The 24,423-nt window shown below is 43.0% G+C and overlaps 1 non-coding gene across 1 annotated transcript; it reads right to left on the reverse strand.

The window, feature by feature from the left end:
• Window positions 1-234: 234 nt before the first annotated feature.
• On the reverse strand, window positions 235-317 carry TRNAL-UAA (transfer RNA leucine (anticodon UAA)). The gene has a single exon. It is a non-coding gene; the product is annotated as a tRNA-Leu (tRNA).
• Window positions 318-24,423: the final 24,106 nt, after the last annotated feature.

The following is a 24,423-nucleotide window of genomic DNA, read 5'->3' on the forward strand; positions in this document are numbered from 1 at the left end:
GATATCTATATATATAAAACCTGCTTTAGGTTCTAGAAAAGAAACCTGATCTTGAAGGCGTTCTTCGCCCACAGACACCAGAGGGCGCTGCGCTTTGATTCCGCACTAACAAAAAAAACACAAATAACCTAAAAGTGATGATTTCAAAGAAAAGAAGTAAACCTTGCATAGTGTCGCAGGTCCTGCGGACAAACAGTAACAAGTAAAATTTATATTTGGAAACGATAAAATCTCTACCAGAAGTGGGGTTCGAACCCACGCGGACACATGTCCATTGGATCTTAAGTCCAACGCCTTAACCACTCGGCCATCCTGGTGTATAGCATTGGAAATCAATTATTTTGAAAACTGTTATACTGCTTGGTGAATACATTGAGGTATACGGTTGAAATGAGTGAAGAGTAAAGAAGAAACATTTGCCACACATGGTAATTTTTTAGTAAATCCAAGCTGATGGGGATTACGAGACAACAGCAATTTCACAAAAAAAAACAGAATTGTAAACAGTCACTGAGCAGCGGTCACTGTGTGAGCCTCGTTGCATGACGAAGTCCAACAGCGAGCCTTAATAACTTCCGTGCTGATGACGGAACCGCTCCATCATCAGCCGCAGTAGCGCTGTGCTGATGACGGAGCAGTTCTGTCATGGCCCGCCCGACGCGCCTGCGCGGCGCAGATTCTGCGCCTGCGCTGGGCGTTCCATTAAGCGGGCGGGGCCATGACGGAACCACTCCGTCATGAGCACAGCTCAACCGAGGCTGATGATGGAGCGGTTCCATCACCAGCATGGGCGTGCCGCGCGGCCCCCCTGCCCCCTTAGCGCTACAGCGGAATAGCCGCCACAGCGAAGGTGTAAAAAAGCTGGACATTTTTACTACAGTCCTCTACTTCTAGGTGCAAACAAGGTCCCTCTCTATGCTTCCACTGAAGCGCGCCCCCTCGAAGCCCCTGGTTGGTAGCACCCCCTGTTGGATGTGATGATTATTGCATTCAATAAAACTCCGGCACCAGAGGGTTCAGAATTTTTCAGATGCCATATTTTTCCCTTGTTAATGCTGCAGGCCTGGCCTGCCAGCGTGTAAGGAAGGGTGCCCTCTTCATCGCATACAGTAATAACCAGGAGCAAAACAACAAGCACTTGTCGTTGGCACTTGTAATCAGGCCTGAGCCCTGGGGGAACAAAGGAAGCGCAGGGGAGTAAGGTGCCTGGAGTCTGTCTCACCCCCAGTGACTCACACATTTTTACTGTATGCTGGAGAGGCAAGGTTTAACAGTGGAATCACTGTTAGCAGTCACAACAATTAATTTTTTTGATGAAATGTGCAGGCCAGACAGGAAAAAAACGCCACCCTGGCAAACAATGTTTGAACCAACTCCTCATTGCAAGATGCCAGGACTAGAAAGTTCAAGTTCAAGTTCAAGTTCAAGTTCAGGAATTTGTATAGCGCACTACTCACCCAGAGGGTCTCAAGTCGCTTGGGGAGGGGGTTCCTTATTCATCGAAAAGCCAGGTTTTAAGTTCTTTTCTGAAGGAGATGTGGTTCTGTGTAAGGCGGAGGTGAGTGGGGAGTGAGTTCCAGGTCTTGGCCGCCAAGTAGGAGAAGGATCTGCCTCCCATGGTGGATTTTTGGATACGTGGGACTGCGGCGAGGCCTAGATTGGAGGATCTTAGCTGTGGGTGGGGGTGTAGAAGGATAGTCGAGTGTTGAGGCAATCAGGTCCTAGTTTGTAGAGGGCCTTGTGTGCGTGGGTGAGGAGTCGGAATGTTATTCTCTTGTTGACGGGAAGCCAGTGGAGATCTTACAGGTGGCCGGTAATGTGATCTCGGCGAGGAATGTCCAAAATGAGTCTCGCCGATGCGTTTTGGATGCGCTGGAGTTTTTTCTGTAGTTTGGCTGAAGTTCCGGCGTAGAGGGTGTTTCCGTAGTCTAGTCGACTTGTAACCAGTGCGTGGGTGACAATCTTTCTTGTCTCGGTGGGGATCCAATGAAAGATTTTTTTGAGCATACGAAGTACGTTGAAGCAGGAGGATGAGACGGCGTTGACTTGTCTGGTCATCGAGAGGGAGGAGTCTAGGATGAAGCCTAGGTTACGTGCGTGATCTGTGGGTATGGGTGCGGAGCCCAGATCTGAAGGCCACCATGAGTCGTCCCAGGCAGAGGGGGATGATCCTAGGATGAGCACTTCCGTTTTGTCTGAGTTCAATTTTAGGTGGCTGTTTTTCATCCATATGGCTACTTCTTTCATGCCTTCGTGAAGATTGGTTTTGGCGGTGTTGGGGTCTTTGGTGAGGGAGAGGATCAGCTGGGTGTCGTCAGCGTAGGAGATGATGTTGAGGTTGCGTTGGCGCGCGATGGAAGCGAGTGGACTCATGTAAACGTTGAAGAGGGTGGGACTAAGTGATGATCCTTGTGGAACACCGCAGATGACTTCAGTGGCCTCTGATTTGAATGGGGGAGGCGGACTCTCTGGGTTCTTCCGGCGAGGAACGAGATGATCCAGTCCAAGGCTTTATCTTTTATGCCGATGTTGCTGAGGCATTGAATGAGGGTGCTGTGACAGACAGTGTCGAAGGCGGCGGAGAGGTCGAGTAGAATGAGGGCCACTGTTTCTCCGTTGTCCAGTAGTATTCGGATGTCGTCTGTTGCTGCAATAAGGGCGGTTTCGGTGCTGTGTTTGGCTCGAAAGCCGGATTGTGTGGGATCGAGGGAGTTGTTGGATTCTAGGAAGGCGGCGAGTTGGCTATTGACGGCTTTCTCAATGACTTTGGCCGGGAATGGGAGGAGGGATATGGCATCGGTGGCTCCAACGCAATGGCGAAGGAGCGCCGCCTCACTGGCTCGGAGCCAGCAGCTGCAAAAAAAAAAGCAATATTTTATTGCTCTTTAATTTTTCAGCTGCTGGCTGAGCCAGCATGTGCCGGGAGGGCGGGACGGGCCATGGCAGATTGGGCGAAGTGACATGCACTGCTAAGGGAACTTGTTGGTTTGGTCAGCCGTCTCAGGCCAGCCAAACAGACATGCGCAGTAAGGTTTCTCCAACCCAGCTGTATTGCATCGGCGCATTGTAGAAATAGCACAGACTCCCTGTGCCTAAGCGAGCGTTAAACAAGCCTACTCAGACCGATCCCTGTGCTGATCTCTTCAATCAATCAATCAATCAATCAATCAATCAGTCAATCATCAATGATCTTATAAAGCGCGACTACTCACCCGTGAGGGTCTCTAGGCACTGAGTGGGGAGGGGGAGGTCTGCGGTTCAGTCGAAGAGCCAGGTCTTGAGGTCTTTCCTGAATTGCGGCAGCGATGGTGATTGCCTGAGGTGCAGAGGCAGGGAGTCCTAAGTCTTCGCAGTGAGGTAAGAGAAAGATCTTTCTCCAGCCGTGGTCTTGCAGATCCATGGGATGGTGGCCGGGCTAGTTGGGTGGAGGGTAGATGTCTGGTGGGAATGTAGAAGGAGAGGTGATGGCTGAAGCATGCAGGCCCGGCGTTGTAGAGGGCTTTGCAAGCATGCATGGGGACCTTGAAGGTGATTCTTATGTTGACAGGTAGCTAGTCAGAGGCACAACTACAGCCAGTTTTCAGGGGGGGCTGATAAAAATTTCGGGGGGGGGGGGCAATTCTTCCAGCAATAGGCAGAGTGGAGATGCAGGGGCTCTATGGAGGGGTGAAAAACAACAAAGCCTCATTAACAAGTAAATGGTCTTTTAAAGACCTGTGAAGTACTCGGGTGCTGCTGCAATAAGACGGACGCCAGACCAGCATTAAAACTGTCTATGTGTGTGCCCGGGAAGCTGTCTCACCCCGGACTGACACACACGACAGGGGGGGAAGCGGGGGGGTCTAACGCCCTTTGAGTCTTTGAGTCCAATGGGCGTTGCGCGCCTTCAGCTAGTGAAGGTCTCTCAGGTGGCCGATGCATTCTAGTTTTTCTGTAGTTTTTTTGAAGTTTCTGGTTGGTGTTGGCCTAGAGTGAGTTGCCGTAGTCGAGTCTGCTAATGACGAGGGCATGGGTGACCATTTTCCTGGACTTGGCAGGGATCCACTTGAAGATCTTACGAAGGCGCTGGAGCATCTGGAAGCAGGAAGATGAAACGTTGCTGATTTGGCGATTCATTGAGAGCGAGGAGTCCAGTTTTTTTCAGAAGATTGCTTATATATCCCCTAGGATCATTCCTCTCCACGGCTTCCAGGATGCCAAGAAAACGAAGATTATTTCTTCTGGAGCGATTCTCCTGGTCTTCAACCTTGAACATAAGTCTCTGATGATCCCTTCCTGAGATTTTTCTTGCTTTTGGAGGCAGGCAACATCTTTCTCTAAATACTCAGTACGAGTTTCTAGAGATGTCATCCTTTCTAATATCTTGGTACAAGTACTACCTACTTTGTTGACCACCCCTTCTAGCTTCTGAATTGCAGCATGATTCCTTTCGCTGTCTTTTTTTATAACCTTATGGAAGTCTCTAATAGTCGTCAGAATATCTTTTAAAGAGGGCTCAGCCAGTTTCCCTTTTCTTACTGCCGATCCATGTTGTAATTCGTTGTCGCTCCCATTTGAGTCCTCTTCCCTGTGCTGGGCCGGTACAGCTTCATCAGAATCATTGGATTTGTTCCTACTTTCGCTGACTTGCCTAGTAATGCTTCCTTGATCTGAACTTTCTTCAAAGTTTGACTTGTTAAACCGTTGGTTCCTTGTTCTCCTTTTCTCGAGTTTTTTTCCCCATGGAGTATAACCTTGATCTGAGGCGCTGAATTTCTTGGGGTCTAAGGAGTCTGTACCTTCGGGTGTTGTGCCTCGAGTTGGATTAATATTATCGTCACTGATCTCGCTTGTTGTAGATAGACCAGTCTCATATATATCTGCATCCGACCCCTCAGATGGATTTTCTAATTCAGATTGTCTCAATTTCACGATAGATGGATTGCTTAAGGAGCGGGGAGTCTCATTATAGCCAGATTGCTTTGAAGGAGAATTTGTTCATGTTGATGTTGATGTTTCAGGGTCTGGTGCCAAATGTGTCCTCATATTCTCCTCATTCTTAGATGATTCCTCCGTAACAGGATGTTTCGAGACTTTTTTTGCCCCTTCCTTGGGTATAGGGCTAAAGATACTAGATATACTTGGCTGAAGTGTATTGGCTTGTTCAGTAGCTTTGGCGTTTGCTTTCAAGTTCTTAATAGTTTGAAGTCTCTTGGCTTTTTTTGCCATTAACTCCACATCATCATCTACTTCAAAGCTTTTCCCTTCCCTTTATCCTTTCGTTGGACTTTCTCTTTTTCCCCATGGCATTTTTTATTTCTTTCTTTGATTTTTTCATTCTCTATTTCCATCTCTTTGTCTTTGGTTTTGTCTTTATCTTTTTCTTTTTCTGAACCTTTGCCCTTTGATTTGTCCTTTTTTTATCTTTGTCTCTCCCTTGCCCTTCCTCTCGTAATTTATTTTTAATTTCCTTTGCCTTGGCTCCCCGAGTTTCTGGTCCCTTTATCTCTGGTCGTTTATCTGTGTTTTTATCCATCAATTTGCAGGGGTCAACAGCATTTTCAATTTCAGTTCCAGTTTCAAGTATGTAAGGGCCCGCCTCTATACTCTTAGAGGGTATCATTGAGTTGCTTAATTCCCTTGATAATTCCAGTTTATTCTCTGATTTCTTTCCAGGTTGATCTTACTGTGCTTTATTGGCTCAGTTTGCTCCTTCTGCAGACTCGAGACTGACAGTGAAACTGATGCTCCAGCTGCTGCTCCATGAACCAAGTCTTCCATAGCTAATCTTCTATGAGATGTTTTGCCTGGCCCAAAGATTTCAGTATGTATCGGTGTGCTGCTGAGCGATGAAATTATGGTAGCCGCCTCTCCTTGAACCCTGCCTTTTATCGCTTTTTGCACACCTCGCCCTCCCTTATATAGCTACACTTGGACAGGGATCCTTGATTGTGGATTAGGCTCACAAGGTGTATTGTTTATACAGTTTATTATATTTATGATGCGATACACTCCAAACTCGATTTGAATTTGAATTTGAATTGCTGCTCTCACCAATTGAAACCTAGTAAGGTCATAGGTAGACTGTACATATTCTTTTGTGAAAAGGGTTTTTATTTTCAGTCTCTACTTCTGCTTCTGCTTCTGCTTCACCTGACCAAAAAAGTTTTTATTCTTTACACACTCCACTCTCATTGCAGGCAGCTATTAGATTCCCACTAATCCCCTCAACCAAAGTGCTTGTTATATTTTCTAATTTATCCGAATGTAAGACTGACACTCTATTCAGTTCTATTCAGATCTATTCATATATCAGCTCTTAATTCTTAATTCAGTTTCAGTTCAGTTTCAATTTCCATTCAAATCAAGTTCAAGGTATTGATTGCGGACTGTTTTTCACCCCGTCTGTCCTGGCCGGTAGTGGCCTTGCATGTGAACAGAGTGTGGAACTACAGGACAAGCGGCTGCTGAAAGGAAAGGAAAGTATCATTTCACCGACTTCCGCCAGACAAGTGATGACTGTTTTCCCCTCTGCCGGTCGGAGAGGGGAGAGCTCGGGGCTTTTGTACCGGTTTTTGAGTGTTACACAACACTCGTGTCTTATGCCAACATCATCCGCGGTACAACCTCTGCTGTCCGTATCATCAGAGAAGCAGTGGGGCAGTTACATCATCATTGAGGTCGAGGTCGGATGCCAGCAATGCCACGACAGCAGAAGCTATAGCAAACAAGAGCCCCTCCAAGCCGCCTCACCTTAGGTCTCAGCCTCAGTCGGGTCCGCTGAATCCCGACTCCATCACCTCCTGCTGCCTCCGCTACCTCCAACTTGAAGTCCCAGGCTGCGTTTATCGATCGCCAGGCAGGCACTCCGCACTCTGCGCTCAGTGCTCAAAACTCAATACTCTCCGCTCAGAGTATGTCGCCCAGCACGGCAGCGTGGCAGCGTGGCAGCCGCAAGAGCAGGATACACTGTTTCCCGGCCAGAACCAGGAGACCAGGAGCCCGAAACTCTCACACCTCCACCTCCACGGGGACCTCACTGAGACCTCATGTCATCGCGGGTACTGTATGATCAGCTCACAGCTCTCAGCTTCGGTAACGCAGAAGAGCAATTATTATAGAACAAAAAAAGCAGAATACATGCTTAGTCTCTCGGGCAGTCTCTAAGGCAGAGCACAGCACAGAGACCCGTGAGAGCGATGTGGCAGCGTCCTCTCACTCAGGCGCCATCTTGCCTCTCCTTCATAAGCAATCTTCTGAAAAAAACTTTCCCGGAATTAGAATCCTGTGACATGGACAAAGAAATTCAGCGGGCCCATCGTTTTCCCCTCACACAACGTAAACAAAATGAGAACTCCTCTAAATACCCCAGGGCAATGCTAGTGTATTTTGGTAATTTTCTTTTACGGGAAGCCATCTACGACCTAGCGCGTCCTACCAGCAAGCGGGAATATAATGGATTCTTCTTTTTTGTAAGACCCGACTTTGCACATCCAACAGTCGAAAGAAGATGGAGAATGCGGCAGCTCTTCACTCCTTTTGAAAAAGCTGGTGCTACTGTTTACTTACAAAACCTTTCCCGCCTGAAAGTAATCTTCAAAGGTACCACCCGCTTTTTTAATACTGAAATTCAAGCGGAAGGATACCTTCAAGAAATATTGGACACTGCAAGGAAGGACAACTGATAAATACTATGAATCAAAAAAAGGGAGGGGGGGATGTAATTCTATCGGGGACAAATTAATTGTTGGAGCTTTGCATTAACTATTGCTATGATACAGGCTCAAGCTTTTATTTATTTTTGATCAGTTTTCTTTCCTCTTCTTCTGTTTTGGCTTTGGTGCTCTTTTGTTATTTTCTAATGGCGGGGCCGGAGGCTCTGAGAGCGATCGTCGGCGTACGGTTCACATAGACGCCTGCACCTGGATCCGGCCTGACCCAGGATGCCTCAATGGGTGGTGGGGGGCGGGGGGGGTGGGAGGGACGGGGTGGTGGAAGGGGGGGAGGGAGGCTTGGGATGGTGCTGGGGGGGTGCAAAACTAAGAAAGAGAATTCATGATATTATCGTAATTATAATTAGGCTGAAATTTAAAGCTGTAACAAGGTATGTAGTCAAATGTGCTTTTACTATATTAATTGGAAGGTTGAATAGAAGGAAAGATTTAAGACAGAAGTATGTCAAAGCTTAGGATCTGCTCTATGAATACAGGGGGCCTAAATGATTGGAAAAAAAGGGGAAGACTAGAGGAATTTGTTAAATTTACACGAATGGATATTATGTGTATGCAGGAGACCCATTTGCCATGGGGGAAAAGGCACTGGTTAGACCTAAAGGGATTCAAAATTCTATCTTGCTCCTCCCAAACGTCTACTATCAGGGGGGTCACTATTATTGGCAAGGTGGGTTTGGAGGGAGCCAAGCGATCCAAGGCTGACACTATGGGGCGCTGGGCACTATGCGAAATGAATCTGGGCATCACTATTTGTTGCATCTACGGGGCTAATAGCGATGACCCTGATACCTTCGATCGTATGGAGAAGGAGCTAGCAGCTTGGCCAACACCCATAGTGGTATGCGGGGATTTTAACATCTCGACAGATTTCGAAGGGGGAACCGGATATACCGGACGTAAACCCCGGGTATATCGGGCAGTACGCTCATTGATGGATTCACACAGCTTGAGAGATGTCTGGGGTAGTATTGAAACAGGGAACCCAGGTTTTACATATTTTTCTCATCCATTTAAGAAATACTCCAAGCTAGAATATTTTAAGATCTCCACCACAGAGATCAGTACAGTAGGAATCAGTAAATTACCTATGATAATTTCAGACCACAATCCATTGTTATTAACAATACCTCTTAACAGACCAGTTAAACCAATGAGACCATTGACTTTCGATAAAAAGCTTTTAATAGATAGCACTTATATAACGTATATGAAGAATTGGTCACAGGCCTTTTTTGATGCAAATAGATATAGCGCAACGTGAAACTCTGTTTGGGAAAGTTATAAAGCTGCCTTAAGGGGAGAAACCTGCAGTTATACCTCTCGAAATTGGAAACGACTCAACTCAGAAAGAGAGCAATTAATGAATAAATTAACAGCGGCTGAGGAACAGCTCAGGAAAGATATATCCCAGGGAAGGCAGGATACCATAAGTTTTGAAAGGGTGAGCACAATTAAAGCTGAGATACAAAAGCAATTAGCTAAAAAAGCAGCTGCTGAATACCAAGCACAAAGAAGAAACATTTATGAGACGGGGGAACAAGCCGGGAAAGCATTGGCATTACGAATTAGACAAGCGACTTCGAAAAATATTATTACACGTATAGAAGAGCAGGGTAGGACCTACGAGGAGCCAAAGGACATTATAAACGTCTTCAAAAGATACTATCAAACAGTGTATCAGGAAGATCCGGTCACTGAGGAACCAAGGATTCAGTGGACAGGATTGGGGACCAAAGTGGCTCAGGGGGACAGAGAAATTTTAGAACAATCCATTACTATGGATGAACTCTCGGAGGCCATACAAGAATTAGAAGCAGGGAAGGCTGCTGGCCCCGACGGTCTACCAATGGAGCTTTATAAATACTTATTTGAAGAAACATCTACACTTTTGTTAGACCTTTTCAACGGGATTATAAATACAGGCTTAATCCCTGAGTCATAGATGAACACCAATATAGTGGTGTTTCATAAAAAGGGCAAGCCCATGGAAAATCCGGGATCATATAGACCCATATCCCTAATAAACACGGACAATAAATTATATGCGAAGATTCTGGCATCCCGCTTGGGACAGATCATTGGGACCCTGGTCTCTCCCTGGCAGCATGGTTTCATCCCTGGAAGGGGAACTACCGATCATATTAGACAAGCTATCCCGCTGTTTGATATACATGCTGCCGGGGAGGGAGGGGTCGCAATGATCCTCCTAGACGCGGAGAATGCTTTTGATCGCGTTAGATGGGAGTTTCTTTGGAGCACGCTCTCTGAAAGGGGGTTTGGACCGAGGTTTATGAAGGCTATTCAGGCTATGTATGTTACCCCAGTCGCGAAAATTCAAATGATGGGCGAGAGCTCGGATAAGATCTTCATTACGAGGGGGGACAAGGCAGGGATGCCCTTGCTCACCCATTCTTTTTGCACTGTATATTGATCCTCTAATACGCCAAATAATTAATAACAGAGCAATCACACCGGTAGTCACGAAGGGATTCCAAACAAAAATCTTGGCGTATGCTGATGATTTGGCCGTTATTACTACTGATCCCGACGCGGCTATGCGTGAAGTGGTGGGCATTACGAGCAAATTTGGCGGTCAATCGGATTATCGCTTAAATGTGGGTAAGACTCAGGTCCTCTGTTCCAAGAATGTAAATAAATCAGATTCCAGACTCGTTGATACTGTGGTTTATTTGGGGATAACAATCAATGCACAGCCGGATTTGATAATTAGAGATAACTTCATTCCTCTTATGAACTCCATGAGGGAAAATCTAAAAAGAATGGATACATTACAACTTTCAATAATAGGTCGTGCCAATGTCATCCAAATGACTATGTTCCCCAAGGTCCTATATAAATTCCAGTCGATCCCATTTAAAATAGAGGGGAAAATTATAAAAGAAATAGAATCCATCTTCATGAATTTCCTCTGGCAGTATGGAAAGGTTAGAAGATCTATGAAATATGTGTCTTTGCCTCAGGAAAGGGGCGTCTTGGGAATGCCAAATCTTAGATACTACCATTGGTCTTGTCTTCTTACGCAGATGGCTCTATTATTCGATCCAGGGGGAAACAGTACAAACCCCCCGATTAGACAAGATGTAATCCCATCTATCTTTGAATTACTGCTCGGTAGCGAGGCTATTGGGGTATTATCAAGGATACCAGAAAGAAGATATTATAACAAGTCTAGATTTAAGACACTCGAAGGGATATGGGGGGTCTGGGTAGCAGCTCAGAAAGTATTGGCAATCTCTAAATACAATCACCACACCCCTCTCTGGAACTCGGGCCTCTTTCCTAACCTAAGTAAAGATGGGTTCTGGAGACACTGGGAGCGACAGGGTATCGTGACACTGGGGCAAGTCATGGTCCATATCATCTTGAGGGAGAGGTGTAAGATACTGGATTATCTGAAGGGGGGTGAACCTAGAATCAACGGAGTGTATAGGCTCTTCTTGGAGGAATCCCAGGACGATATGGACAAAACTGAGGCAGCCTGGGCTTTAAAATTGGAGGACCCGGACATTGACCTGGACAGAGCCCTTGTAATGGACAAACGATTCCTACGCTCCTCCAATTTAAGAGCTCAGCACTTCAAAACATTATTTAATCTCTATTACACCCCCTCCAAGCTCTATGATTGGAGCAAGAGGGAGAACAGCAACTGCCCTATATGCTGCAAAGGACCAGCCGATATTACCCATATGTTCTATGAGTGTGAGAAACTTGAATCAATTAAAACAGATATTGAATCATTCTGGGAGAGGCTGCTGGATGTTCAGGTAACCCTGTCTCCTACACTCATGATTATAGGATGCCAAAGCAAATTGAAATTAAATATTGAGACTAAAGCTTTAATTTTTATCTCCACAGCCGTACTTAGAATTTTTATTTCAGCAGCTTGGAAAGACACTGAGGCCCCAACCTTTCAAATGTGGTTGTCTAGACTATTGGGAATACACAATGTAGAGGCGGCTCTGTATGATCTTAAGGGTAAAAAATTAAGAGAAGTGGGGCTGAAGACCTGGGCACCAGTTGCTGCCTGGCGTGATAGCAGATTGTAGCAAACTCATCGATTTTTTAGGACTATGGCTACGGTAATGCTCTTATTTGTTATATTCTCTTCTCATTTTCTTTTTGTTTACATTCGCCCTCACAATGTGTACAACATTCATATTAATAACATTAATTATTCTTTGATTTACAAGAATAAATTCAATCAGACACTAAGTTATGTAATTCGACAACCGACCTCTACATTACCTTTTTATTGTTAATTTAGATGGTTTGTTTATGTTGTATTTTGTCACTGTCTTTTTAATCATGTGCATTGTTTCCTTATTGTGCCTCATGGATTCTCAATAAAAAATAAAAAATAAAAATAAAAAGAGAGCGAGGAGTCAAGGATGATGCCACGGTTTCATGCGTAGCCCGTGTTTTTGGGGGGGATTCTGAGTGTTGTGGGCCACCAAGAGTCATCCCAGCTGGAGGAGCCTAGGATGAGGACTTCGGTCTTGTCTGAGTCCTTCATCCAGGTGGCGACTGCCTTCATCCCATTGTGGAAGTTGCTCTTGGTAGTTGTGGAAACAAAGTTGTCATGTTTATGCAGTTGTCAGATGAATCCCTTCTTGTTTATTCGAGAAAGTTTCTAATGACCTCTGAGCTAGCTGGCACTCACAATTAAGTCTAATATATTCGATAGAGAACTAGTCGACCTAAGTCCTACGTCAATTCTATAGGATATGTTATTACAATGCGCAGAGCCTGTTGGGAATATAGGAACTACACTACATGGCGCCCAGCGTTTGGTAAGGCACTAATTTAACACTAGATACTAGAGTAACTCAGTCGTGCTTTTCACAGAGACCGCTTTTTCCCGTAAAATACTCCAATACACGTCTAGGAGTGTGTAAAAGGATAAAATATCCGCCATATCTGAGTAGAACGAAAAATCCTATGTATTAGCTTTTAGTTAGTTTAACATTGAATGATACAGTGTTCCAAAAATATTGTGCACCTTTTCTTTGTTTTCTTGAAACTTGCTCTTCAAACTTTAATCAAACTATGTCGAATAACGACAACAAGGCAACCGGTGGAGCTGCAGTAGCAGACCAACCAGTTTTGGACGTTACAGGATTTAATGAAGACGACGTGGATGCTATAATCATCCCGGAAAATGTAAGGAAAATAATCACTATCAAGCTCAAAACAAATGGCGTATCATCGAGAGGTGGTAGAGTAGTCTTTGTTATAGAGGCACATTAATATCAGCAGACAGAGATATTCTATTCATGGATTCTGTTTCCTACAGCAAATCCAGTAACACATGAGTTCCACTAACACAAGATAGAGGAACCTCCAGCGGAATACGTTCCTTTTGAGGACTTTGAAATTCCACTAACTTATCAAGAGCACCAGCTCTGATTTAAAAGCGCCCTACAACAAAATCACATTACCAGGCTCGCTCCAGTAGGTAGACCAGGAGCATCATGGCCGGTACTAGCCAGCTATACACCACATCCTGAAATTGAAAGAATGACAGGTCCAGAACTATTAGCTCAGCTAAAACAATTAATTAAAATACATAGATAATTGGTTCAATATGGCATGCCTACTTTAAAGGTCCAACCTGCTATGAGAATTTCACAGCACACCCCTCACCAGGGGAACACAAATAAAATCACACCACAGACTATACAATCAGTCATTGGTAAATTGCCCGCAAAAAGGGAACAAATTCCATTCTGGTTAGCTCAAAAAATTCCTCAGATCGAGGCAGTATTTCCCGATAGTACACCTCATGAGAAACACAGGATTCTAACAATCTGTTTACCAATGGGGATAGCACCACAGGTGGAGGACTGTGACACTTGGGGTACAGTCTTTGCTTCAATCTACACAAAAACACATGGTGTTCCATCTATGGCAGCAATACCAGACGTCCTGAAACAGATTCAAAATGAATACGGACCAGACCCTGCCTTGAATCTTGGTATGAAATTACTGAAAGATTACAAACAGGTATCGGCTATATTATTAACTAACATTAAAGGTGAAGCAGCATCCGTGGCAAATCACCAAAAACTAAAAGAACTTGATATTACTGAGCAACCATATGAACTTGCCAGAATTATTGAAAAATCCTATGAAGAACTAGAAAGAGACAGTTTGGGTGGGAAACCAGTAAAACCCCAACTGACAGAAAATCCTGAAAAAGTTCTTATTAAAAATAATCTCACTACTGCTAAAAAGAAGTGGGAAAATACTAAACAGACACTTAATAAAGTGAAGCGTTCTCAGTCCAGAGGAAGGTCTCCTCAACAGGAGCCCTCTAAAGAAAGGTATAACCTCAGAAATAGGGATAATTTGAAAAAACCTGATAGATATGAAGATATTGATACACGTTCCTTTCGTACCTTTCAGACTTCCTCGCAGAAGTCCGAAAGAAGAGGACGATCAGATCACAAAGAAGAACGCGTGAAGTCCAAAGACGATCAACAGGTTCAGAAAAATAAGAAAACTCAATTCTCCAAAAAGAAGGTAGCAAGTCTAAAAATCAGACATGCCGAGGATCTTGAGTACACAACTCAAGAATGGGGAGTGGGCCCAGACAATGCTTGACAGTGCAGCAGTAGTTACCATAGCTCGCAAGATCCTGAAGGATCATCTGGAGACAGTGGACTTAAATAAATGCATTCAGGTTGAAACTGCCGCACCAGGGTTAGTGTACCCCATAAGTTATATGAAGTAACGCTCAGGATGGAGGGGGACATACCAAGGAAAATAAGAGCACGCTTTTGGAAGAAGCTCTCTAAGGGTTATGACATTCTTCTAGCTGAAAAAGACTAGCCACCTCAATTTGTGAGGGAGTGCCAACATGGTGAAGACATCATTATGCCAACCTTCTCAAATCATATTCCAATTAATAAAAAATACACCTATGCCAGAAAATGGGCTGTAGCCCAGGCTCCAGCATTATATATAAATCATGTGGGATGGGATGAGGATTCTCCTCATCATAAAATCCAGTTGAAAACTCAACCAACAATGCAAAGGCAACATCATGTTAAACAGGAAGATAAAAAACAGGTCATGGAGATCTTAGATCAACTTGAATGCCAAGGGGTGATTGAAACCTGCACCTCACAATCCATTGTTTCCTGTCTCCAAACCAGACAGTACATATCATCTAGTTTTGGACTACAGACATTTAAACTCTTGTTGCAAAACGTTTGCAGTACAAAATGCACACAGTGCAGCACTGATGAAGAACATTTTGCGCAAAAAATATAAAACCACATTAGATATTTCTAACGGTTTCTTCTATAAAAACATTGCACCAGAAAGCAGGTACTTGACTGCTTTCTCAATAATGGGAACACAGGGTCAATGTTGCCGTCTCCCCCAGGGATTCAAGAATAGTCCAGGGTTATTTTCAGCCAGAGTAACAGAGTTACTACAAATGTATGATGATGAGGTATTATCTTATGTCGATGACTTGGATGTGCACTTGAAAAGAGTGAACACCATAATACTTGGTTTTCCATCTGAAGGGTACAAATTCATTTTAAGAAATCACGAATTGCCCACCTCAATGTCCTATTCTTAGGATATGAACTTTCAAGTGAAGGCAAAAGCCTGGCAGTGAACTTCCTAGATAAATGTGCGGTGCTACAACCTCCAAAACACTGAAAAACGTACAGTCAATTCTAGGTTTCCTGAATTTTGGAAGAACTTACATTCTAAATTATGCAGAAAGGGTTAAACCTCTCTATGACAAATCAAACCTGATTTCAAACCAACTAATTGGACTCAAAAACACACAGAAATTTAGCATTCAGTGCAAACAGACATGTTAGCAGCAACACATTTGCAAACACGCGTAAACGTACGCAACCTTGTAATCTGAATCATCCCAGGGAGATGCGGATTCCAATACCTAACCTTTAATGAAGGTGAAAAGGTACCAATAGCTTATAAATCACACTTGTACACACAAGCTGAAATGAAATTCACTTCAACAGAAAAGATTCTGACAGCGGATCCAACTGCAGTAGCAAAAGAGAGAGCTCTCGCGCAGGGTAAACCCATAATGGTCGTTGCACCTGTACCGGCCTTAGAGGTAGTGACGAAAGCAAGCATTCCAAATGCTAAAGCTTTACATCCAAGATGGATACAATGGGTTAACTATCTTGCTGCAACAGACGTTTAATACGTTTTGATCCCTACTTGAAAACTCAAGAATTTCTACAATACGAACACGAATGTCCTCTGCCCACTGAGATTCTGCCTCTATAATATAATGGATGTATAATTTATACAGACAGATCAGCACAACCTGCAATTGGGGGTAAACAAGCTTATAGTGCAGCATGCACGATTGTTAAAGGTCGCTGGCGCAAACGGAAATTCAGACCTATGGTCACAAAAACATCATCTCTCGAAGACTGTACAGTTCAGCGAGCTGTACTCCAAGCATTCAAGATGGAGCTTGAAAATACCGATAGCGATTCGTATTACTGCATTCAAACTTACAATGAATACTTGCAGAACTGGGTTCAAAACGGTTTCAAAGTCTCAAAAGGTGGCACAATCAAGCATAAATTGCTTTGGGAACAAGTAGTTCTATTACAGAAAGAACTACAAAGACTAAAGTGATCCATACACTGAGTTATCAGCGTGATGGCATTCACGTTGCAGGAATTAATTGGCTGATGAAGCCGCGAAGGTAGCTGTGCAAACTGTTTCCGTAGCTGCAATCACTCATTCAAAAACAAAAATAGACAGCGAAATAATGCAAGCTGTCACTGCTTCAGTAAAAGACAGTGGTAAAGCACTTCCAAAAGGCTTTCCACTCAAGTACTCATATATAACTGATGCAAATAATGTTCCTTTGCTCGAATCCCTAGAGTTGGGGATAAAGTAATTGCAAACTTGGAACATAGATTAGGACTAATCTTAGCAGCACGTGAAGGGCTTGCCTTTGCACAGGCAGATGTTTCTGCCACAGTGTTGTTATTAAAACAGAGATACTGGTGGCCACGCATGAGGAAACAGACCAGAAACTATGTTTTAGAATGTGAAATATGCCAGAAGATGGAAGTCTCTACAGTGAAACATCCTGCGCAGATAAACCACTAGCGTGCATTTACCTGGACCACTGTGGTCCCTTACAGAGGGATGGCAACTATAAATATTCATGGTCGCAGTGGTTTCATGCTCAAGATTCATTTGGATGTGGCCTCAGCGCTCGGCTGCCGTTTGAACTGGTATAAAAGATTTATCGGCACATACGCAATCAGCATGCTATATTCTGACCAGGGTCCTGCGTTTAGTACTCGAGCTTACAAAGAAGCCATGGCAGCTTGGGCGTTGCATTGAAGTACTCAAGTCCATTCCATCCTGAAGGAAATACGGTAGTGGAAAAAAAAGTGACATAAAGCAATCTATAACAGCTAGGGTATTAGGCTCGGGTGACGGGTGGGTCAAACATCTAATAAGTATCCAACGTAGTCTTAATAATCTGCCAAGAAATACTCTGGGTAGAATCACTCCATATGAAATACTTTTTGGTACTAGAATGATTATCCAGAATCTTGATCGTCACACTTCAGTTGTGGAACAAAACCCTTTGATATCAAAGACCATTTGGCTGTTTTGCAGGACTTAAATGAAACACGAAGAAGTCTGAGCAACACATTACAGAAGCCAGCGACCACTGAGGAAAAACCACATGTCCCAGCAAGACCTGTCTGGATTCCAAAGATTGGGGATCTAGTCAGAGAAGAGATTGCGGTTAAGAAGGAATTTGGGCCTTTTTACAGAATACCAGTACCTGTTTTAGCAATCCACAGAACAAGATCAGTGTTACTGCCGCCCCTTGCTGGAAGAAAGGAGAACAGAGTTGTACCCATTGACCTGGTCAAGCTGCATCATGTGGCCGATAATAAGTACTAGGCCCAGTGAACTCCAAAGATGTAGCAGAAGACCAAATCTTGCTACAATCCAAGAGGTTCAAACTGAAAGACTCATCACTTTGGAAGAATCTGCAGAAAGAGAAGAAGGACTATGCAATAAAGCCATGGAACTTGTGCCTCTTGAATCCCAAATAGCAGTTCGTCAAGAAACCCCTGTCTACAATGATATATCATCGGACCATACTAATATGACATGGGAACAAGCAGCTCCAATGATTTCAAGTAATCCGGATGCAATTCCAACAATTGACAGAACTGCATCTGGCTATTTCATCAACTTTAATATGTTTTCTGAGGATCCCAGTGAGCCCAAAACAACACCAGCAAATAAAACTTTCAAAGAAAAAATAGCAGACTCTTTCATCAACTTGAGAATACATATTTGGTTTCACCATGGGTTGAATTTTGGATTGTGTTAGGTCTACTTTTTCTCCTACTTTAGCTCATCCTTGTTTTAAGTTTGGGAAAGCTGATAGATGGAAGATATAGTAAAATGGACACAGCAAGTAAGAACATCAACTTGCTCCTGACACCTCACAAATCATTGCATCGTGAACAAAGAGACCTGTCATCAGTGAACATCACAGCCATTCCTATACCTAGTGGTATAGCATGGGACACAACTAATTATGATATCTATGGCCCTGTAGAGTAATTGAAGATTCCACACCAGTTTAAGATTTCTTTGAGTGACTTTGTTTCACCCAGCACATTTTCTGATGATTGGGACTTTGAGACTGTTAATAACATGATGGCAGATTAGAAATGTCAGCTAAATTCACATAACATGAATACCTAGAAGGTTCATCAGATTATGAACAAATGTATTGTTTTATTCATTTTGGTCATCATTATTTGCACAAATCTGCAAATCTTAGAAACGTTTATACTTATAATCAATGGGAACATTGTCGAACGCCGCCAAAGGGCAGCTCAAAAACATTTTAGGCAAAATTACCATACTTTTCAGGCTTTAATGTCACAAATCCAGAAAAATTTTACTTTAAAAATGTGAATAAGACAGGAATGAAAAGTATTTTGACCTATATCAAGCAAATGTAACTACGGCCTTTTATGCTCAGCGGGCTACATTAGGTTTCGACTTTTGGAAAGACAACATTGAGACAAAAACTGTCTGGGGAACAAAAGACTGGCAGGTGCAAGGTTTAAAAGCTTTATTCAGAGCCTGTATCATTCCAGAACAAATAATGGTTTTAAATGACACAGTTCAACAGACATCTTGTCTTGGCTTAGCTAAGATAAAAGATTTAAACAAACCGTCCATACCTAAACCCACATCGGATAGTAATAGAACTACAGATGAGGAGGTAGACGTAAACTATATTTTACAACAAAACAGAACGAATCCTGATTGGAAAAAATGGTTAATCTGGCCCACAGACACGAAGAACTGTCAAGATAGATTCCAGAATAAGACACAAGGGTTAACGGTAACTAGGCCAGATCCAAGATATGTCCAGAGACATCATCCAGGGATAATAACAACATACATTGTAGGGAAAGTATGCCTTGATTGGCAACAGAAATCCACACTACCAGAAATAAAACAACACTTAACTTTACTTAACGATGGCGTTGATTTGAGAGACTTCTTACTAGGACCTTGTAAACCACGTCAAAAATGTTTCATATACGCTGGTATATACACTGCTTATAATGAAGCATGGAAAATCACTTAAATGGAAACTACAGAACGAATATGACAAATTGATAGTATTAATATAGAGAAAACTCTCTCTGTAGTGAACAATGGGTTAACGACTCTGTCGTCCAGAATATATTCAATGGACAGTATTGTATCCTCTGCCATAAACATAATCAAAGAGGACTTGCTAATGTTACAAAATGGTCAGTCTCAATTGTGTTCTATAATGCTGCTTGGCTGGACGTTACAAAATCTCCGTTCAGGCTATGTGCCTTGGCGTCTAATCAACACCATGTCATTGTTTACTGGCTTTAACCTTACAGATAAACAAATCTCTTTGGCACAGAGGGGAGCAGACTATACGGTGCTGAGTATAGAAAAACTGGAAAGATTACCATTAATTGTTTCTGAGAAACCAGCCATTGAATGGATAATATATGGCACCATCACGATACCTGTGACGATTTTCCAGTTTCAGTATTGCTTGAAACACATACCAGCAGGCCTGTATGAAAGGTTGCGTAAAGAATACATTAAGTTGACCTGGGATTTACCATACACACACATATGTTGGAGTGGGGGAAAGGAAATATTTCTTAGTGGTAACAATTGCAAACACTCACTAAGGGGTACACTTTTGTGTCAAGGTATTAATTTCCATGGAGCCTGCGAGGGTTCTTAAAATAACCTTTCTTGCCACCTGCAGGGTTCTCCGGCAGCAGTGATAAATCAAATTTTTAGGCAGCTTGCCAATGGTAGTTACATTATGTTGAATAAATAAATCATACAAAGAGCGGGTTAACCGCTAAAAACACGTAAACACTTGTGACTTAAAATTCATGTATAAACACTAGTTAGTTAGTAAACTTTCCGTTTAAAACATTTTGATCATTAAAACAAAGGAAAGCAGGGGGAAATAGTGCAATTAGTGCCTTTTTGTCTTATGGAGTTGTTCTAGCTTGAGGCATCTGATTCTTGTAGTTATATTTGCTTTAAAGTAAATGTCTAAGCATTTTCTGAATCAGGTTCCGTGTCTTTCTTTTCTAGCGCTTTTGCAGCTAGACTTAAAAGCTTTAATGATTTGCATGCCAGTTGCACTGTTGACCCTCCTAAACATTTTATTACTGCGGATCTGCATGTCCTTATCTGCTCTTTTTTCAACAGCGGCCGCAGCAGTTTTTTCCGTTCGGATAATACAAAGTAGGTGGAGCACTGATTCGTCACCTTGTCCGCAAAGGCGACAGTCCATTGAAAGCCAGGTGCGTTTCCATTTCGGAGTTAAATCTTTAGTTGGGTACACTCCCAATCTCAGTAGAATTAATTGCTGTTTCTTTTGGTTTACAAAATGTTCCAAAAGGTATGGTTGGGGCTTAAGCTTTTAATATGTCGGAAGCACCATCCATGCATTTGTTTTCTTGGACAACGTGACTTTATCCTGGTCTTGGGACATTTGGTTAACTGTTTTGTTGACCAATTGTTTAAACTCCGAGTAGGACGGGGTAGTATGCCATGCTTCCTCTAACTTGCAAGCCTCAATTGATTTTTTTAAGGACGAATGAACCGAATTAGTCAATTTTGATTGCTTTTCGACCTCCAGCCAGTAGTAATGAACCAGGGAGTCGTCCTCTGCTGCTCGCATTCCCCAATAATATTTGACCAGCGCTCCCTTTCTTGCCATGGTCTGATTCTTTAGCCCAAATTCAAGTCTTATCCGGTCTTGTGAGATATGGCGCGGGATGTTGAACAGTTTTTTGAAGAGGCTGGTTTGGGCGATGTTCAAGGATGTTGCATCCTTTGCATTTAGTAGTTCGGAACCGTATGTAATTGCGGGTAAAACTTTTGATGCCACAACCTTTAATAAGTGAGTAGCGGAACTGTCACTAAGTTTTTTTTGCAAGGTTTTAAATGCTAACAGTAGTTATTTAGCTTTTGTTTTCTGATGTTCTTGGTGTTGCTTGTAGTTAAGGTGGCTATCCAGAGTTAATCCCAAGTACTTGTATGTCTCCTCGCGGTCCAAACTATTGCTATTAATCGTCCAAGTGAATTTTGGTATTTTTTTCTGTGGACTGGAAAAACACATGAGCTTTGTTTTTTTAACCTCTTCGAGGCTATTGACGGAACCGTTCTGTCACTGCTCACGGGTGAGCTGTGCTCATGACGGAACGGTTCCGTCACAGCCCGGCCGCCGCGCCTGCGCGGCGCGTTTAATTGAGCAGGCGGGCCGTGACGGAACCGTTCCATCATGAGCACAGCTCACCCGCGAGCCGTGATGGAACGGTTCTGTCACCCGCGGAGCTCACCCGCGCGCCCCGCCGCGACCGTTAGTGCTGCGGAGGAATAGCCGCCGCAGCGAAAGAGTTAGAGTTTATCTGTAGTTGGTTTAGGTCTGTGTATTCTGCCAATTTGTTTATTAGTCGTTGCAGGCTACGGGGCGTTTGGGAGAGCAACACAATATCATCTGTGTATTGCAAACTTAGTGTTCTCACATTCCCCAATTTTGGAGGATCGCCTAATTCTGAACGTAGGTGGTTGTCTAGGTCGGCTGTGTATATATTAAATAAACAGAGGGCCAAGACACACCCCTGTTTTAGGCCATTGAATGTATTGATTTTATTTGTTAGGCTTCGACTATCTCCCATTTTTATTTGAACCCATGTTTTTGAATAAAGGTCTATGAATGCATTCAATAAATTTGTAGGTACGCCCCAGGATTCCATTTTTGCCCACAAGGCTTGTCTGGGGACCTTATCAAAGGCCTCCTTGAGGTCCACGAAACACGCATACAATACTTTGGAATTTGTGATGGATTGATTAGCCAGGAGTGTAATGGCAGAAATGTTTGCTAAAGTGCCCATTCCAGCTCGAAAGCCTGTCTGTGTGTTGGGGATCAGTTTGATGTTATCTACCCAGTCTTCTGGATCCTTAAGCAGGTTTGCAGCGTAGATTTTTGCCTCGAAATCTATGAGGGCTATCAACCTGTATTTTAAGGGATTTGCACGAGCTACATAATGTTGAATGATCGCAGCTGTTGTGGAATGATGCCAGGAATAGCCTATCTAGTTAGTGTGTCAGCCAGGTTCACTTGTTGTGTGCAAGTATTGTTTCCTAACAGCAAGACAGACGGGGAGTCGCTGTTATGGCCTTCACTAAACATCTCTTCTATTCAAATTGATACTTTAAGCAGAATGAAAGCCATTATTTTACAAAAAACGGTGCCACTGACCTCGTCCAAAGAGACGTATGATCTGCAAGTTGCAAGGTCCTCTGCAGAGATACAATATTTATTATCAACAAACTGCCCCATTAATTTCACATCCTGACCTTATTATCCCTATCACCCTTTCACATTAGCCCCCAGTAATCATACCCTTTAATCATGTTATGCGATAAACATGAAATATGCCGTAATGTATCATTTGTGGGTCAATAACAATGTAGTCCGGTCTAACATGCCTTAACTATTGACTTATTACCATACTGGTTCCGCATAACACGGACAATTATGGCATATACTTTCAAAAGGCTGAATTAATTCATCATCACACTGCTCTTGCATAATACGGACAATTGCGGTATATACCTTTACAAGGCGGAATTGTCAATCCACGCTACCTATCGCAATGCGCAGTATATAAACAAATCACTAGGACTTTACCAAACTGACTCGCTGAGGTTACAGACGCCTGGCCTTGCAGCTCCAGTTTTGTTATGCATTTTTAAACACAGGTAAGGACCGCGCAGATACTTCGCCACTTGACAACATCACTAGCATTTGAAACATTTTTCCGCAGCATTGCTCCTCATTTGCCGCTATTCTTTACTTTTAGATAGCCGGTAACTCGATCTTGCCTAGATCCTCTCTAGAAGTGAAGTCACGCTGCTCCGGCTTGCCATACAGATTTTATTATAGGTAAAGACCGCGTAGACACTTCACCACCCGACAATACTGCTAGTATCTGAAGTAGTTAATTGTAGCATTGATCCTTATCTGCCGTTATTTTTATGTTTAGATAGTCGGCATTTTGATATCGCCTAAACTTCTAGATGCGAAGCCTCGCTGCTCTGGCCCGCTATACGGGTTTTTTTAAAAAAAGGTAATGTATGCCTATACACTTCGCTGCTTGATAATTCCGCTAATATTTGAAACATTTAACCGCAGCATTACCCCTCTCTTGTTGCTATAGCTTGATTTTGCCCTAGACGCGAAGCGACGCTGCTCCGGCTTGTTATACAAGTTTCAAAACAGGTAAAAATCACGTATTCATCCTTCCGTTTAAGAATACTGTAGCAATCTGCAATCATTGTAGATTTTAGAACCATCCTAGCCACAGTATTGGCCCATATTTGCCATGTCTTCAGCGATAGATAATTGCCTAGCATTAGCATTACTTAGTCACCAGGTTTAACGGATAACACATGCTCTCACAATTTTAAAAAACACTTTTTCACACACGCATGTAAATGAGACCGCATTCACTCTTGACTAATTTTATTTTCAGCATTCAAATAGCGGGCCAGACAGCCATCAAGTTGACCTCTATCCCTATCGATAAACACAAGTTTTTAAAATCTATGAACGTACTAGTGCCTAATTGATAGGAGAGCTGTGTTTCACCTATTTTCAGGTAAAGAAGGCGTTTTACCCATATGTCGACGTGTCTAATGAGAACATATTACCTCTCTCTTTATATTTAGGATGGTTTATCTTGCGCCTATTTCCGGTTAGTTAGGATACTTCAAACTATCTATAGGACATATAGACATGGCGCAATCATTGCATGAAATAACGAGCATGGTACTTTTTTCACTTTAGTACCCTCTTGGCCTTCGCTTACCTGATGTGAGCATTAAGCTCCCTATAGTCACATGGAGTTAATCTAAATCTAGTTACAAGCAAATCTTGCGTCTAGTAGATTAATCCACACGTACGTTATGTATCTTCAGGGAAACTAGTCAAATTATTCATATTTTTAACTTTTCAGGATTTGAGGACGTCCTTATAATAATATGATCCATCGTAAGTCAAGTGGATGAAACTTTCCCACACAAGAAGCTATATCACTAC

This window comes from Lissotriton vulgaris, chromosome 1_1 (assembly GCF_964263255.1).
Source record: "Lissotriton vulgaris chromosome 1_1, aLisVul1.2, whole genome shotgun sequence".
Lineage (NCBI taxonomy): Eukaryota > Metazoa > Chordata > Amphibia > Caudata > Salamandridae > Lissotriton > Lissotriton vulgaris.